Below are 7,390 nucleotides of genomic sequence, written 5' to 3' on the forward strand. Positions count from 1 at the left end.
GATTACGTGGGAGGCGTGATGATGTCACACGAAACTCCCCCCACGGCGTTGAAGCTCATCTCCATTACAGTAAATGGAGAAAAACTGCTTCCAGTTATGACCATTACGCGTAGAATTTCGATATAAAACCTGCCCAACTTTTGTAAGGAAGCTGTAAGGAATGAACCTGCCAAATTTCAGCCTTCCACCCACACGGGAAGTTGGAGAATTAGTGATGAGTCAGTGAGTGAGTCAGTGAGTCAGTGAGTCAGTGAGTGAGTGAGTGAGTGAGTGAGTGAGGGCTTTGCCTTTTATTAGTATAGAAGATTACTTGTGGTCAAATTTTTACTAACTAGTAGCAAAAAAAAAACCCCAAAACAGTCATAATTACTTTTAAACAGCTGTAAAATGAAACACCAATAATAAAAATGGTAATAATATCAAAAAGCTATATGAATAATCCCACCTCGATGGCCTCCATCAGCAATTAAAAATTGAGTTTAAGGTGTTAATCATCATCCACCCGACAGTGACACCAAAGCTTGTCATTTTGCAATACTGGATTTGTATGCGTGGCAGATGGCCGGTGCCATTGCCCAGCCAGGATGCTTTTTTTAATGGAAGGACTGGAGGAAAGAATACACACAGGGTATTATTTCTCCCTGAGCACTAGATTGCAGACATCCCCCCACCCCCATGGGTCGCAGCAGTGCCTTAGATTACTACAGGGCTTCATGGGAGTTGGAGCTTGGCATAGTCCTGTTGGGTTTCATGGTGCCACCAAGGGGTGCCGTAGGGACTGCAGAACCCTATTTTGTCAAGCTTCTGCCTCACCAGGAAGTGCTCCTGGAGCACACTAAAGAGCCACCAGAAGTACTCTTGGGCGCAGGATAAAATAAGCCACTGCAACTGCTCCAGGAGCCAGAGTTAGGAGGAAAAGGGACAAAACCTGCTAGAGGAGGAGTGGAGGCAGAAGGAGAAACAGAGACAGAAACAGACAGAAAAAGAGAAAGGCATTGCTGTGTGCTGTTTTAATTATTATGTTTTATTGTACTTGGCTATACTGTACTAAGCTGTGGGAAACGATTGAAAAGCATTTCTCACTGAAATAAAGTCATTGTGTGTTGCTAGACTTGTGCCTTGCATCTGTATGTGTCAGGTTGGGGAGCTGGTGTGCCCCCTGTAGGCCACAGATGATACATGACTCTCACTGCTGAGAGTTCAAAGAAGACTAGGTTAAGAAACTAGCTTTCAGAAAAGTAAATACAAAGCATCTCCAAAGTTCCAGCAAAATGGAAGAGTTGACTTTGTGGGAACTGTGCCCTAGGCAAGCATCCTCTGATAGTATTACACAGTGAAAAAGAAGTCCAAAGTTAAGAAAATATGAAGCAAGAGAGGAATATTAGTTGATAAGATAGCATGCAAGCAGTTGAAAACTGTGAACCAGAAGGTAATTACTGACAGGCATTCCCACAACATGTGCAAAAATGTGCCTTCAGTATTTGCAGGGCAGAATTGGCAGTAAGGATATTTTCTCAAGCCCATGGATTGGCACTTGCAAGTGGTGATATACAGATGGTGTACAAATCCGAACTGGATGTTCTGATAATGGGAATATTTTGAGGAATATAGTAAGTAGTATTATTAAACATTGATTTCCAGGAAATGGGTAAAACAGAAGGGAGGATATTCTGCCAGAATGAGATAATTGGTAAAGGCTGGTAAGAAGGCCTACATAACACATCTATATATTGAAAAATCTTTTTTGATTATTTCATTTATTATATGTATTTATATATTTGGGTAATTCAAGAATGAAAACTATTTTTTCTCCATCATGCAGCATTTTTATCACAATATACCTTTTTGTGTTTCTTACTGGGTCAATATTCAGGATATATAAAATTCACGTTTTCTCCATGTGTGAGAGAGCTGTACCAAGAATTGGCAATGGGTTCAGAAGGAATGGTCACCTAGAACAAAGCTACAGCAAGGTGCCAAAAACCTCAGAGCTAACTTGTTGGATCCAGATGCATGCTTCATATTAGCTTGGTTTAATTAAAACATCAAAAGATGGGGCCTATTTCATGTTTTTATGTCAAAAATTCCAAGTTTGTCTGAGGCTAAACTGAAAGAAAGTATTTTTGCAAGACCTGATAATAGAAAACTGATTTCTGATGCAAAATTTGATGCTGTGATGAAAAATCTGGAATGTGAGGCTTGGATATCATTCAAAAAAGTAATTTCTACAGTTGTAGGCAACAATAAAGATCCATAATATAAAAATAATTGAAAAAAAATATTATTTACGTTTAAGAAATTGTGTTGCAACATGGTTTTCAAAGTTCACTTTTTTGATTCACATTTGTGATTGAAGAGCAGGGTAAAAGATTCCATGAAGATATTTAATGACATAGAGAGTAGGCACCATGCATATTGGGATGTCACTATTACTGGACGATTCATAGGGATGCTCCAGACAAAAGTGTACAAATGTTGGGCCACCAAATCATTTTTTGGATCAAAAAAAAATGTAGAAGTGATTAAAAACTAGAGACTTTATGTAAGTCAATGAATATGTATTGCTGTTTTCTTTACATATATGTTTAATAATATTAGATTGACTTAATACATTCATGTTAAATTGATTTAGAATAATAAATAATAATAATAATCATATAATAATAATAAATAATAAATAATAATTAGGCATGAATTAATTGTATAATTTGTTACCTTTTTATTATGCGTTGTAGTTAAATGTGACACATGCAAACATTCTAATTATATTTTATTGTGTTCATGAATTTGAATAAAAATAACTTTTTATGAGTTTAATTTTTGCAGCACAGTGTAATAGTTCATGTACAGCTTTAAAGTACTGTAGTAGATACTGAGCAAGAGAAATGATAGATGGGATTAGAAGACAGAAGAACACCACATGCCTTGATAACGGATGTGAGCTAAAGGAGAAAGAAGGGGATATCATAATTGAAACTCACAAAATGAAATGTGTGAACCCTTTTATTATATGTTACCAAGAGTCACGATATTTTGCAATCATGATCCTACTAACTTCTGTGAAGGGGTTTTCTAGATGGAGATGGCCAGAGACAAGTGCACTGCCATGTGGCAAAGTGAATGGGAAAGTCCAGCTGAAGATCTTAAGCGAACAAAGAGATAGGGGCCCACACTAAAAGGGAAAGAGAAAACAGACATAGCAATTTGGAAAGGGGGTTTCTTGTAGGAGATACGCTCTGCAAAAGTCCTTGGTACTCAGGCAGGGCAATACAGATGGGTACCAGCGTGGAGGAGAGAGAAGCTTGCTATCTAGGGGAAACATGTAATGCTCACCAGGAGACTTGAGACTAACAGTGGAAGGAGGTGACTGACCCTCTATCAAAGCAGAGGATCAAGCCATAAGAGACTGAACACAACATCTCCTAACAAACAGCTGGAAGTATATGTTCAAAAGCTGGAATAGCAACAACCACAATGCCACTGAAAGCCAATGTCAGGGAGGACAGGTAACCATTATTCTCCCACCTAACTAACAAAAGGCAACAAATGGTCACTGAATGTGAAAAGGTGCACTGAAAAGACAGACCACGTTGCTTCTTTTATGGAACAGGAGGCAGGAAGACTACCTTTCGGCCCCTTTAAATTCTGATAAAGGCTCATGGGTTACATGAGCTCTATGAGTTGATATAGGATGTTGTAGGTATGTAAAACGTAGGTTTGCTCATGACATCAGAGCTGATCCCAGGGCTTGGCTTCAGTGGGGGTTTAGAACATGACACATAAGAAATCTGACAAATAGGAGATCAGTCAGTCCATTGAGGTAATTTGTTGAGCTAATAGCCAAGCTGTCCCAATCAGTGGCGGCTGGCCAATAGAGGGCGCTAGGGCGCCGCCCTCCCTGAACCACACACACAAAATAATAATTATATAAATTATTTAAATGTATAATTATATGATGTGATATATTAGAAAATCTTCTGTAAAAAATAAATGTTTTCACCATCACCATATAACTTCTCTGCCTGTCAGCACGCCTCAATTTCAGCTGATCGAGATATCGCCCAAAGGAGGCGGGTCTTTGTAGAATTTAGTCAAATGCTGATTCAAGATATAAATATATTCAAGATGTGACATAAAATTTAGCCAATCAGCGTCCTCAAATCTTAACTGAAATGGGCGATTTTTCTGTCGCCCAAGCAGCTAAAATCAAGGATGGTCTGTAGTGGCGCAATTTTCAATTAACATTACGTGACAATGGTGGACTCAGGTGTTGTTAATTCCGGACACGAACCCAACTCTGTTCAATCTCTACCAATATCCGTTTGAGAAGAGAACTTTGGCAGAAAAACTGAAGGTAAAGGAGCTGGGTCCAGATCAGCCTAACCTCTTAATCAGACAGCAGATAAGCGAAAAAGGGAAGAAGTACACGCGAAGCTACTCTTCCAGTTGGTACACCAAAAAGGCCTGGCTATGTGGATGCGTTTCTGCTAATGCCTTATTTTGTTTCCCGTGCTTGTTGTTTAAAGCAACTGGGACAGATCCTGCTTGGACAGTTACGGAGTGAGAGATATGAAGCACCTGTCCGAGAAAGTAAGAAAACATGAGAACACCAGGACACACATGGATAATTCCGTCAAACTAGCCATTTTGGGAAGAGTAATATATATATATATATATATATATATACTGAAATAATTGATCAGACATGATTTAATAATGTTCTTTAACTTTGTCTGCATTGCAATAAATCATATTGCTTTGATTTGTGAAGAATTGTTTGAGAAATTGTTTGCTGTACCACAGCCCCACCTCAAAACATTTTCACCAGCCGCCACTGGTCCCAATATGTCATCCAGATACTTCTTAAAGTTTGTCCATGTTTCTGCTTCAACTACCATCTTGATAGTCTGTTCCAGATTCTCACATCTCAGAGCAAAAAAGCGTTTCCTGGCTTCAGTCCCAAATACACTTCTCCTTAATTTTCACTGGTTCCCTTGTGTAACATGATTCACCATTAAGCTGAAAGAATTCTGGTGGATCTGCTTTATCCTTTGGGAATTTTAAAGCCTGGATTAGTTCCCATGCAGTTTCCTCTGCTCGGGACTAAACATGTTTAATTCTCGAAGTTTGTCACAGTTGGTATGCCCTTAAGTCCTGGGATGCACTTGGTTGCTATCTTCTGCATAGCTTTAAGTGCTGCTATGTCTTTCTTGTAGCAGGTTGACCAGAACTGCACACAATACTCCAGAGGTGGTCTCCCTTGAATTATATTTGACAGTTTTTATGATATAACCTAACATTTTATTTGCCTTTTTAATTGCTTCCATGCACTATTCAGATGAAGAGAATGCTGTGTCAACATATACCCCTAAATCCTTTCTAGAGATTGCTTCATGCAGAACAGTGTCTGTCATCTAGTATTTATATTGTAAAGTGTCCTTGAGTGCATGAAAGGCACTACATAAATAAAACATTATTATTATTATTATTATTATTATTATTATTATTATTATTATTATTATCGATGTTCCTTTTACCCATATGTTTGCACTTTTTTAAGTTAACCTGCATTTTCCAAGTGTTTGCCTAGTCCTGAAGCTTGTCCAAGTCATCTTGTTTTCTCTGTCTACTCAGTATCTGCCATCCCTCCAATTTCAACATCATGTACAAATTTCACAAGTTTACTAATTATACCAGAATATATCAGGGAAAGACCCCTGATGAACTCCTCTGATGACTTCAGTCCACATGGAGTATTCTCCTCTTATCTGTACTCTTTGTCTCCTGCCAGTTAACCAACTTGAGATCCAGCTTTGTAAGTTAGCTCTGATGCCTTCTAGTAGTTTAAAGCTGCATTATGTCAGAGGGTTCATTAAAGAGGGTGTTGGGTGGTGAATTGGGGAAAGAATAAATGGGAAGTGGGTTTTGTGAGAGATAGGTGGTGAAAAGGGCGCATTTGGTGGCCTTTTAAAGATGAGTATGTAGACATGAGCTCTGCACTTGTGTATACAGGCCTATAGAAGCAGCAGGAACAGTGTTTATTTTGTGTCCCCTTCCTGTGCTTATCTTTCATTCATATGCTTTATGTTCATAAAACACTTTTTGAAAACTAATTTTAGTCTATTTACCATCATTCTGTATCTAGAAAGACACCACAAAAGACTCATGCCATAAAGTAAAGCTAATCCCTCATCACTGTTTTCTTTGATTCTTATAGTCAGTGATCCCCTGTGATGCCATTTATGTGTATTGATTATTTTGGCATTCTCTTTAAATGATAGAGAAGATGAGCTATACATAAACATTCTTTCTAGAAATGGCATCTCTCAAGTGATTTTAGGAATAAAAAAGATGGATAGATTACATTTTGAAAATGCATATATGTTATATCAGGAGATAGATTTCAAAATTTTCTGGACCAAGTACCCTTCTGACTGTAATTTCTTAATTGAGCACCCATTCTAACATTTCAGTTATTTAATTATTTTTTTTTTGCTGATGTATTGTGATTTTAGCTTCTTACTTAGGATCCAGAAATACACATCTAGGAAGAATTTGAATTTGTCCTATGTGTGTGAGTGTGACCTGTGACAGACCAATAAACTGATGCTCAGTTCAGTAGTATTGTCACATTTATGAGGTACAGTGAAATATGTATTTGCGCATCTGACTAACATGAAACAAATTACCACACTCTGGATCCATGATATCAAAAATGCTTAATGCAGAATTTCATTATATATATTAAAAAACAGAGATCATCTTACCTGATGGACAAATTGTCTCCTGCTTTGTGTTCACTACGGTCAGGAAAGGCTCCTGCTCCCATAACTGTAAAATTAAATTAAACAAATCCAGAAATCATTTGTTAATACATTGGGGTATCTTTGCTCCTAATACTTTTTAATTATTAAAAAAAGTCTTTAATGAAAGAAAAACTCATGGAGACATTGAGAGAAGATACAAATGCCTGGTATAAAACAATCAAAAATGAAAGGAGAATCAACTTTGTAGCAAATTACGCCACTTTGCGCCCTGTGTTAGCTGGGATAGGCTCCACCACCTCCACAGACCTGATCAGTACTAAGCAGGTTAGACAATAACTGCCTGACCTGATAATTCTGTTTTTCCAAGTTTCTCAGATTGGCACAGGCCTAATATGTCAGCCATAAGTAGATGGCAGTAAACCACTTGTCCATTAGGTGGCAGAATTATCCAATGAAAGAGAAACAGGGTGATTCCCTGTTACGGCAAAATTGTATTGTTACAGATAGAACATGGTGTAGCATGACTGCCATTCGTCAATGAACTGGAATAAAAAACATCTAAGAAAAAAGATTACAAAGAAATAAGTAAATCATTTCGTATATACAGTATAGAGAGAGTGCAA

At 37.8% G+C, this 7,390-nt stretch overlaps 1 protein-coding gene across 1 annotated transcript in view; it reads right to left on the reverse strand.

Moving 5' to 3' along the window:
• LOC120525911 (calcium/calmodulin-dependent protein kinase type 1D-like) overlaps window positions 1-6,825 on the reverse strand; it is a 91,837-nt gene extending 85,012 nt beyond the window's left edge. Inside the window, exon 1 of the mRNA XM_039748595.1 lies at window positions 6,768-6,825. The gene's annotated coding sequence lies outside the window, so the exon portion shown is untranslated. The remainder of the gene's footprint in view (window positions 1-6,767) is intronic.
• Window positions 6,826-7,390: the final 565 nt, after the last annotated feature.

The sequence above is a fragment of the Polypterus senegalus genome, chromosome 3 (assembly GCF_016835505.1).
Source record: "Polypterus senegalus isolate Bchr_013 chromosome 3, ASM1683550v1, whole genome shotgun sequence".
Classification (NCBI taxonomy): Eukaryota; Metazoa; Chordata; class Cladistia; order Polypteriformes; family Polypteridae; genus Polypterus; species Polypterus senegalus.